We start from the raw sequence: 11,768 nt of genomic DNA, 5'->3' as shown, positions 1-11,768 counted from the left end.
AAAGATGGGGTACCCCAGCTTTTACAACTTCTACTTAAATAATTACATTTTTATGACAATTTTGTCCTTATTTTTAGCAAAGAATTACTCTCTTGTTTACGCAATCATGAGTTTTTTTTTTCCACCGCCATTTTCATTTTCAAATCTCTTCCTCTCTCTCGTCATCTTCCTCTCTCTATACTTTAATTAATTTTTTTATAACACTTGAAACTTATACATATACACTAATTAATTTTTAAATTATCATTCTATAACTACTAAGGGTATTATGGACAATTATACAAAAATAAGTTATTTTATAGATTATGGTATCAAACACCACAACTACTTAACTACAACTTCTAAAAAGTTGCAGCAAACAGGTTCACAACTTATTCTAAGTTTTAGAAACTATAATCTAAGAAGTTATAAACTATAATTTCTTTAATTAAGCTGCAACAAACGGGGCCAATATAGATCTATACTTTACTCACACTTTTCCTTTTTTTATTTTTAAGAAAAGTGTCAATTGAATTTTTTAGCCAACTTGAAAGTGGGGAAATGCTCATTTAGCCCATGTTTTGGGGGAGAGATGCACGTCACATGTCTCGTAGCAAGCTTGCGCCTACGCTACTTCTCCTTGTTCCAATTTTTTTCTTATTGGTCAATAGAGGCGTGCCATGTGTCCTATATATATATGGAGAGAGAGAGAGACACAAAGATGCTAGCATCTCCCGAATCTCTCTCTATCTAGCATTTGTTGTGTCTCCTCATCTTCTACATATCCTCTCTCTATCCAGCATCTCTGGCATATTTTCGACATCTCTTGTGTGTCCCACTCTCTAGCTTCTAATTCAATTTTAACATATATTAATATGTTTTATTGAGTTATTACAAATAAAAAGACTATAAAATGATTTAGAGACTCGTAAATATACACATAAATTCAAAATTTTGTTCTAAAATTGTTAATTGGAAAGGATTCATCATGAAAAAGAGTCAAGATTTTAATTTTAAATCACCATTAAGTGAGCTTAGTTATATTTTAAGTTATTAAAATTGAGAATATAAAGAATATTAGAAAGTAAAAATAATGTCAAACTTTCAATAAATATATATTTAATTATAATGAAATTTTTATTAACATAATAATAATAATAATATAAGATTTTACTTTACCTATTTTTCCCTCATATTTTTTCATGTTTTCCAGCTAGTTGTAGTTTTTTCTATAAGAGAGAGAAAGGAGCAAGGAAGAGAAGGGGAACGAAATCAAAACTGGTTCAAATTATTAAAAAATAAATTAAATAAATATATAATATATAATATAATGTACAGTAAGCAATATTTTCAAAAATAATTTTGATTATAGTAAAGGGATTACAAATTTAAATGGTAAATGAATTATGTGAGTTTTAATTTCTTTAAATCCTTTTATATAAATTAAGTCTAAATCCTTTTTCTTTTATTTTTATTAAATTGGTTCGAACTTGAATCTGAACCGTTGGAAGTTTTAGTCCTCTGACAATTTGGTTCCAATTCTATCAGAAAATAAAATGAGAACCGCTGATTTTGAAACCATGGTCAAGCCTACCCACATTCAGAGACATTGGGGGGGGGGGGGGGGGATCGGTCGCCAACGACACTTCTGGCTTCCCATTGCAAAAGTCTTTGAAAGTTTTCATTTTCTCTTATTTGTGCAGTACATTACCCATGGTGCACTCTATTAAGGTTCCATTAACTATAGCGCAGTCGAGGATGAAACCATGGTTAGTCAAATTTTTGTCATTTGCCACTTGTCTTGTTCTTATTTGCAGGACCATGGTCTTACGGGGTGGACCCAATCCACACAAGAATGTCTCCACTTTCACCTAGTGATGACTCATACCTAAACAAAATCTCATGTCCTTAGGCTAACTCTAACAGCTCTTTAAATGAATCCTCGCGGTCAAGTTATAGATAATTAACCCCAATCTTCGTCATCGCGAAATTGATTCACTAAATTTTTTGTGAAACTCAAAAGAATTGCCAATAGTAGCAACCCAAATCTTCAAATACAACATCTTCATCTCTCCTGCTCCCCCACAACGGACATCAACACTGGAGGAGAAGACGAGTTGCATGCACATCCCAGGGTACTTGAGGCTTAGTGGGGGTAGTTGCCCCACTGGGTTAGATTTTTTTTTTTTAATTTCATGTTTTACAATGATTTACTACTAAAAATAAAGAAAGTAATTATTAAATAAAGCAAGTATATATAATGGTACAGTAGTAATCATGACATCATTTTTTGCAATTTGTTCATAATTTTTTTTTTCTACAATGATGATGCAAAGAAAGCAAGTATTGAAAAAAATTATGAAGTAAAGAAAGTAAATATGAAAGAAATTTATATTGAACAAAATAAACAAATTAACAAAGTAAGTGTTGAGCAAATTAATATTGCACAACTTTTTATGGATCATGGGCTAAGAACTATAATAATGAATTACAATATTAATTTTCGAGATCAAATTAGAATAGTCTACTTGCAAAGAAGTCTATGTTAATATCGAAATCAAGATGATTCAGTGGTGCCTAAGAAGGGAGGTATTACAGTGGAAAAGAACGAAAATAATGAGCTCATTCTAGTTCGACCTATTACTGGATGGCGGGTTTGCATCGACTATCGTAAGTTGAATGATGCAACGCGAAAGGATCATTTTCCTCTACCATTCATTGATCAAATGTTGGAGCGCTTAGCAGGTCATTCCCACTATTGTTTCCTTGATGGCTATTCGGGATACAATCAAATTTCAATAGCTCCAGAAGACCAAGAGAAGACAACGTTCACTTGTCCATATGGTACATTCGCCTACCGACGGATGCCGTTTGGTTTGTGCAATGCCCCTGCCATTTTTCAGCGGTGTATGATGTCAATCTTTTCCGATATGGTAGAAAGATTTATTGAAGTGTTCATGGATGATTTTTCGGTCTTTGGTTCTTCATATGACGAATGCTTAAAGAACTTGACACTTGTTTTGAAGCATTGTGAAGAAACAAACTTGGTGCTCAATTGGGAGAAATGTCACTTCATGGTCCAAGAGGGAATTGTATTGGGACACCGAATTTCAGTTAGGGGTATTGAAGTTGACAAGGAAAAAATTCAAGTGATTGAGAAGCTACCTCCGCCCACATCCGTCAAGGGTATCCGCAGTTTTTTGGGACATGCCGGTTTTTATAGAAGATTCATTAAGGATTTCTCCAAGATTACAAAGCCTTTATGCAACTTGTTGGAGAAGGACGTAAAATTTGAATTTTCTGAGGAGTGCCTAAAATCATTCACCACTCTAAAGGAAAAGTTAATTTTCGCACCTATTATTGTGGCACCAAAGTGGAACATGCCGTTCGAATTAATATGTGATGCTAGTGACTATGCAGTTGGGGTCGTTTTGGGACAACGAAGGGACAAAGTCTTACATGTGATTTACTATGCTTGTCGGACTCTCAATGATGCCCAAATGAACTACGCCACAACAGAAAAAGAGCTCCTAGCAGTGGTCTTTGCTTTCGAAAAATTTCGATCATATCTCATTGGTTCAAAGGTGATTGTCTATACGGATCATGCCACATTGAAATATTTATTTTCAAAAAAAGAGGCAAAACCAAGGTTAATCCGTTGGGTCCTACTTCTCCAAGAGTTTGATTTCGAAATTCGAGATAAGAGAGGATGTGAGAATATGGTAGCCGACCACCTCTCAAGATTGGAGCAACAAAATCAATCTGAAACAGGGGATATTAATGAAAAATTTCCAGATGAGCAGCTTCTAAGAGTGGAACGAGCAAGCAACGAAACAGAGGTACCATGGTATGCCGACTATGTCAATTACCTTGCAAGTAACATCGTACCTCTTGATTATGATTACCATCAAAGAAAAAAATTCTTTTCGGAGCTCAAATTCTATTTTTGGGAAGATCCCACCCTTTATCGGAGAGGAGCAGATCAAGTAATCCAAAGGTGTGTTCCAGAAGATGAGATGGAGATGATCTTAGAGCAATGCCATGCCTCCCCCTATGGTGGACATTTCGGAGCAACAAAAACAGCAGCTAAGGTACTCCAATCTGGGTTTTATTGGCCAACTCTATTTAAGGATGCTCATACCTTGGTAAAAAAATGTGATAAATGCCAAAGAATGGGGAACATCTCTAGGAAGCACGAGATGCCCTTACATGGCATTCTTGAGGTTGAATTATTTGATGTTTGGGGCATTGACTTTATGGGGCCGTTTCCATCCTCATTCTCCAATTTATACATCCTAGTGGCAGTGGATTATGTCTCCAAGTGGGTCGAAGCAGTAGCACTACCAACTAACAATGGCCGAGTAGTGGTAAGTTTTCTGAAAACGAACATCTTCACTCGTTTTGGAACTCCTAGGGCCATTATCAGTGATGGAGGGAAGCATTTTTGTAACCGGTATTTTGAAGCTCTTTTGGCGAAGTACGGGGTAAGGCATAAAGTTGCTACGCCATACCACCCCCAAACAAGTGGCCAAGTGGAAATTTCGAATAGAGAAATAAAGAAGATCCTTGAGCTTACAGTGAGTACTTCTCGAAAAGATTGGTCTAAGAAGTTGGACGATGCATTATGGGCATACAGAACGGCCTTCAAAACTCCGATTGGTATGTCCCCATATCGCCTTGTTTTTGGCAAAGCATGTCACTTACCTGTTGAGCTAGAGCACCGGGCATATTGGGCAATGAAGAAGCTGAACTTTGATCTCAAGCAAGCTGGTGAGAAACGGTTGCTACAGCTAAATGAAATGGATGAGTTCCGGTTGGAGGCCTATGAGAATGCCAAATTTTATAAGGAGAAAACCAAGAAATGGCATGATCAGCATGTACACCGAAAACAGTTCCAGGTGGGGCAAAAAGTGTTGTTATTCAACTCACGTCTCAAGTTGTTTCCAGGCAAACTACATTCGAGATGGTCAGGCCCGTTCACCGTGGTCCAAGTATACCCATATGGTGCAGTTGAAGTGACGCATAACACCAAGGGCACGTTCAAAGTGAATGGGCAGAGGCTCAAACCTTATCTTGGCGGTGATTTTACCAAAGACAAGGTTTCCACCGTGCTGAGCAATCCGGAATGAGCAGCAGCACAGTCAAGCTAATGACTCTAAACAAACGCTTTTTGGGAGGCAACCCAATTCTCTATCCTTTCATTTTTTTTTATTTATTCTTTCTTTCAGTTAATTGTGTTAGTTCTTTTATTTTCGTTATTTTGCATGTGTTAGAGAGTGCTTTGGGTAGGAGAAGTTTATCCTTTAGAGCTTGGGTTTTATATACATATAAAAAAAAAAAAATTAAAAGGGGGAGCTCGCGCCATAGCCGCGGCCGCAAGCGCGAGCCAGCAGAGCTTCTGCTGCTCGCGGGCGGGCCGCGGCATGCATGCCGCGACCTTACCGCGCCACAGCAAAGTTGTTGTGGCTAGCGGGTCGGCCGCGGCATGCATGCCGCGGCCGCGCTGCTGTGCGGGTCGGCCTATCCCTCCCCCCGCCTTCACATCTTCTCCCAGCTAGCACCCAGCCCAATTTTCCGCACTCTCCCTCAAGAGCCCCCCCTCCACTCCCTCCACCTTCATCATTTAAGGTATGTGTGAATTAATTTTCCATTTGTTTACACGAATTGCTACGTTTTTGTGCAAATGGGTGGTGAGTTGCTTGTGAATGGGAGTAATGAAGTTGTGGTTGGTGATGTTGGGGTTGAATTATTGCTTGTTTCTATGCTTTTATTTGGGAAAATTTCATGGATCCTAAGCCCTATTTTCTATTTGTCCTCTCAGCATGCCCACCAAGTGTTCGCTCAAATGCCCCAACCACACATCTCCACACATTTGCACACACATTGCATTAGGAATTGAGGAATGAAATAACTTAAGTTTGGGGGGGGGGGGTCTTGTGGCATCTTTGGCTTCTCCAACACATTTAATTCTTATAAAAAAAAAATAAAAAAAAAATCAATAAATCAACAAATCAAAGAAAAAAAAAAAAAAACGAACAAGCCAAGAATTATTTGATTCTTTCTCTTATTCATTCTCATGATTGATTTTGTGCTTTCAGGACCAAGCCCAAGCAAAGATGGCACCCAAAACCCGCTACACTCCAGCCGCAAATAAGGGTAAAGCCGTTGCAACCAGTTCAAACACTTCCAAGCGACCGCGAGTTGATCCGCCACCCTATCCAATCTACCTCGCTGCCAAAGCAGAAGAACGAGCTCGAGTGATAGAGTCATGGCCTCTCCACCGCGAGCGGGAAGTTGACTTGGCTAGCATTGCGGTTACTGGGGTTTCTGAGATTATTCATGCCAAGCAGTGACTCAAGTTTTGTGCAAAGCCTCCCAAGATATATCCCTCCGTGGTTCGAGAATTCATCGCCAACTTCAACGACAACCTCCTTGGAAGTAACGATGACGATGAGGAAATTCATGCCTTCCATACCTATGTGCGCGGAGTATGGGTGCCATTCAGTCCCGACATCATTCAAAATTTCTATCAAGTGCCATCCGGGGCAGATCTCGGGGACATAGAAGATTGGAATCAAGTGGCTCGCCTTTGCTTTAATGAAGACATCTCACCGGTGTGGCCAAGCCACAATGTGGTGCTCCATAGTGAGCTTAACCTCAAGGCGAAGATGTTCCATTACATCTTATCTTCTAACATCGCTCAATCTTCACACATGACAGAGATATACCCTCCACGGATGCAGCTTCTTTATGCCTTGACTACTGGATATGCGGTGAATTTTGGTGAGCGTATCTTCCAACAAATAGTCGCCCTCGCCTTGACCAAAGGTAATAAGAAAAGGATTTACTTCCCAGCTCTCATCTCCGCATTATGCAAGCAAGCCAAAGTCCCTACATCTGCATCTGAGCTTGACAAGACGAAGCCCGCACCGATCAATTTATACACTATTCAGCAGTCACATACTCAGATTGCCCAACACCGACATGCAGCTCGCATGAGAGACATAGCAGCAGAGGCTGAGGAGGAAGATGAAGCCGAGGAGTACATGGAACCCGAAGCACCACTAGCCGTGAGACCACCACCCCGACGCCGACCTGGAGGGGTCAACTTTGGCCCCACATTGGAGGCAATGCAAGCACAGATCCAAGAAAATCGAGTGGAACAGGATCGACAATTTCACATGCTGCAAGCAGGCTTGGATGTCTTCATGCCCAGCACGAGGAGATGAGATCCATGTTAGTCCAGCTACTCCGGTCACAGCCGTCGCCACCTCCCGAAGACCATTGATTCACTTTGGCAATCCATGCACCAACTCTTTTGCCCAGGTACCTTCCTTCCTTTTTATTGTCTTTCGAGCCCTTGAGACAATGGCTCATTTTAAGTTTGGGGGGAGGGTTTTGATGATCCAATCATGCATTATATGTTAATCTACTTGGTCGTCTATAAAAAAAAAAAAGAAAAAATATATATATATGAAAAAAAAAAAAAGAAAAAAAAAAAAAGAGAGAATTGTTTTGTTGGGTAGACATGCCATCAATGATGAATCTTATTTGGTACCATTTTGATGAAACGAGTAAAGATAGTGATGCTACTCATTTCGGTTTTGTGATTCACTATCCATGTTAGACGACTATTTGAGCACAAGTGTCAGGAGGTTAAATGCATAGGTTTCCATATAGAGTTTCACCCTTAAACCCACTTTGTGAGCAATTCAATCATCAAAAAAAAAAAAAAATGAAAAGAAGAGTTTGGGGAAGATTGAGCCATGGTGGTAAATGTTGAGGAATGTGTTGACTCCGTGCATGTTAAAATTTGTGTGGAATGTGTTAGGCATACTAAGAGAAACTAGGCAATGACCATAGGCTAGTGATCTCATCCCTATGTCACTATGTCGTGCACCAAATTAAATTTGAGCCTGCATATATCTTATATCTTTCTTCGTAACCTGAATGACTTGAGTGATTATGCCCGTAGAGGTATCTTAAAACCTGGTGCCCCGTGGTCATCTGGCTTGGGAGTCATCGGCTGAAAGCTCGTTACAAGGGTCATTCAGAAAGCTTAATGGAGTGAAGGCTTGCACATAAGATATCAAAAAAAAAAAAAACTCAATAATGGTGCCGATGTTTGTAACTCTTAGGGATTGAGAAAATTGGTGGGTTTGACTGTCTAGTGGATGTTAGCATGCCGAATCATTCAAAATAAAAGAGAGTCCTCACAAATCAAGACAACGCCATTTTTGACTGAGTCCAACCAAACTTGAACAAGAAAGAAAAGAGTGATTGAGAGCACCTAGGGACCGAATGAAAAGACCAAGTTTGGGGGTGGAGTGCATATTACGAGCGAGAAAGTGTACATGACCATCGAAGGGCCGGGATACCAACAGCCTTATGCATGATATTGTACCTGACAGGATTCGCACACACACACGTCAAAACATGGAATGAGTCCAAAATATTTGTGTAGCATTACTAGAAAACTCTATGTGAATCATGAATGATACCAAAAATCTGAGGCTACTTGGAAGGCTATCCAACTTGTAAATTGATTTTGAAATATTAACTATTTTCTCCTTGAGGGGTGATATATTTGAGTCGATAATCTTGCTCGGGACGATCAAGAGTCTAAGTTTGGGGTATTTGATAAGTGTCTTTTATACACTTATTTTGGTCTATAAACTTAGCATTTATACATTCAATGAGCATGATTTCTACTTGATTTGGTTCTATATATGGTTATGTAGATGTGGAGCATGTGTTAAAGCGGACATGAAGCAAAAAGAGTGATTTTTGGTGCATGATGGGAGTGAAATGAAGTTTGGAGGCATGGTCGGGTTTCGAATTAAAAAGAAGCAAAAGATGTATCGAAAACAAGAAGTTGAAGATGATAAAGCAAGAGGCCAAAGAAGAAGGCTAGCGGGCTTATAGCGGTATGCATACCGCTGTAGCACCGCTATAAGACTTAGTCTCTGGAGCTCACGGTCTTACAGCGGTATGCATACCGCTGTAGGACCGCTTTAAGAATTATTTTCTGGAGCTCACGGGTCTGCAGCAACAAGCATGCCGCGGTAGGACCGCGGTAGGGTTCAAAGCTTCGTGACAAGGCCGTTTTAAGCCCGTTTTAATCCAAATAAAAGAAAAATAGACTCCTTCAAGGTGAAGGACTTTGATAACCTAAAGAGGGCTATATAAAGGCTTATTTTTGGGAGATTAAGTAGTTAGTTTTGGAAGGAGGAGAAGACGGCAAGTTGAGGCAAAAAGAGAAGACTTTCTTGAAGAACTTCGGTTTTGGTTTTATTTTTCTGTTCTTTATTCTTTGCAACATCATGAACTCCGTTTTTATTACTTTCTCGATGGTTGAAACTATGTTAGGCTAAGTACTTTGTGGCTAGGGTGATTGATGAAACCTAGTTCAATGATGGTTTAATTAAAAGTATTTGGGTTTTATTTTATTCTTGTCTTTTGAGTTGATCGTTTGTTATGCACTAATTCCGTTTTGATGCTTGGCCGCCATTAGAACGTGTTTGTGATTTATATTGCTTTCGAGAGATTCAATATAGATTAGCACTTGATAATAAATGACATAAGGTTCGATAATAGGTAGAGATACCGTTATGCCTTATGAAATCTTATTTTGATGATCATTGTGGATAAATGCATGTTTTTATATTTGCAGATTAATTAGAGATAATTAATCTCATATGTGAGCATAGATTCGATTGACCATCGAGAGAGGCTTTTGATTAACTTAGGATCATCGATTTTCAGATCAAAGCAAAAATTATAAAACTCAATCACTGAGAGATTAAACCAAATATAGAACTACGGTGGATTCATGAACCCTAGCGCATTAGATTTCCATATTTAAAACCTAAAGAATTATTTTGTGTTTTCCTTTGGTGAGTTAGTTTTAATTTATATAAAACTTCCATTGAGTATTCTTTGAGTTGTGTGTGGCTTATTAAAGTTAATAGTGGTTAAAGTAGGGACCAAAAACCAATCCTCGTGGGAACGATACTTGATTCATCATTATATTACTTGCTACGATTCCGTACACTTGCGGGAAAGAAAAAGTCTAACAATGGCCATTGTGGTGGAGAGAGATAGTGAAGCATTTTGGCGCGAATTTGAGTCGCTAGCCTTGGCAATGGTTTTGAACTTCGCCAATTTTTTGGTGAGGGCAAGTAGTGTTGAAGGGTTGAATTTGAGTTTGAATTGCTACAAATGGCTTGACAATTAGAGATGGTGAAGTTGTCGGAGACGGTCTTAGTTCAATTTTCTCTTCTCCTCTTCCTAATTGTTTTTTTAAAAAAATAATAGAAAGTGGATGAGATGGATGAGATAGTTTGAAAAAATAGAAATAAAATAATAATTTTATTTACTTTGTAAGGAAGGGTATGAATGAGTGCTTGTTGCAATTTATCTTTTAACTTTACATGTGTCTATAACATAATAACTTTAAAAAAATACGATTATAAATATAATCACCAAGGAACATGCATGTATTGGAAAATCGACGGGTAAAATTAGTAAACGGCTATTGAACTTTAAAGTTTTAATTATTTACTCACTGAACTTTAAATTGTAACCAGTTACTCATTGAACTTTACTCAACGTCAATCATCCATCACTCGTTATAATTCTGTCAGCTATTACAAACAAAAAATGCTAACGAAATATGACGTGGCTAAGGGAATTTGATGTGGCAAAAATAAATTTAATATACACTCACTGAACTTTAAAAATGTAACTACTTACTCACTGAATTTTACTTAACGCCAACCATCCATCATCCCGTTACATAACCGTCTGATCTTAAAACATATTAAATGATTTTTGTATGCATTTGAGATCACTTACTTCTCAAACCAAAAATAAAAAATTAAACTAATGATTTAAATTAAACACTACAAGAGTTTCAACTTTTTCCGGCGGTGAAAAAACTGTCGGAAAAAGTTGAAAAACCGCCGGTAAAACTTTTACCGGCGGTAATTCTAACCGCCGAAAATACCTCCGTCGGGAAAGTTTTTCTGCGGTTTTCATCAACTGCCGGCAAAAGTAATCATTCCCGGCGGTTTTTGGAAACTGCCAGTAAAATTCCTCTTTTGCCGGTGGTTTCCAAAAACCGTCGACAAATCCCAAAAATCGCTAGGAATTTTTTTTAAAAAAAATTTAAAAACTATATAATACAATCTATTATATAACCTATATATGAACCACGGCAACAAAAAACTACCAACAATTTTAAAAGATTCACCCGCACACAATAAGTATAACAACTGTATACTATCTATTTAAATACAACATCATTTAGAAAGATCAATCTTGTCTTGTCTCATTACACAATACCATACAAAGCAACTCTAAACTAAAACATGTCCTAGTGGCTTCAGATAACTCTTGATTACGCCACCATGCCATTCTCCAACCAAAATTACATATCATATTTTGTCGATCTGCATTAGAAAACAATAGATCTATTTAAGTATGTACGTTAACTATGAAATTGACATGTCCAAAATTACATAACAACGGTATACAATAAACCTATTTAAGTACAACACATTTCAAATTTGTATGTACATTAACTATGAAATTGTATATCATAATAAATGCATATAAGACAAAAACATAAATTGCATATCAATTTAGGTTAAACAAAAATAACATATCAAAACATAGAAAGATAAAAACATAAACATATATACATACCAATGGGGACTACTTGCTGCAATGAAAATGAGATACTTGTTAAGAAATATTTGACAAAATAACAGATAACACCAACGCAG

Source organism: Diospyros lotus, chromosome 3 (assembly GCF_014633365.1).
Source record: "Diospyros lotus cultivar Yz01 chromosome 3, ASM1463336v1, whole genome shotgun sequence".
NCBI lineage: Eukaryota > Viridiplantae > Streptophyta > Magnoliopsida > Ericales > Ebenaceae > Diospyros > Diospyros lotus.
Note: the sequence above shows the minus strand (reverse complement) of the source record.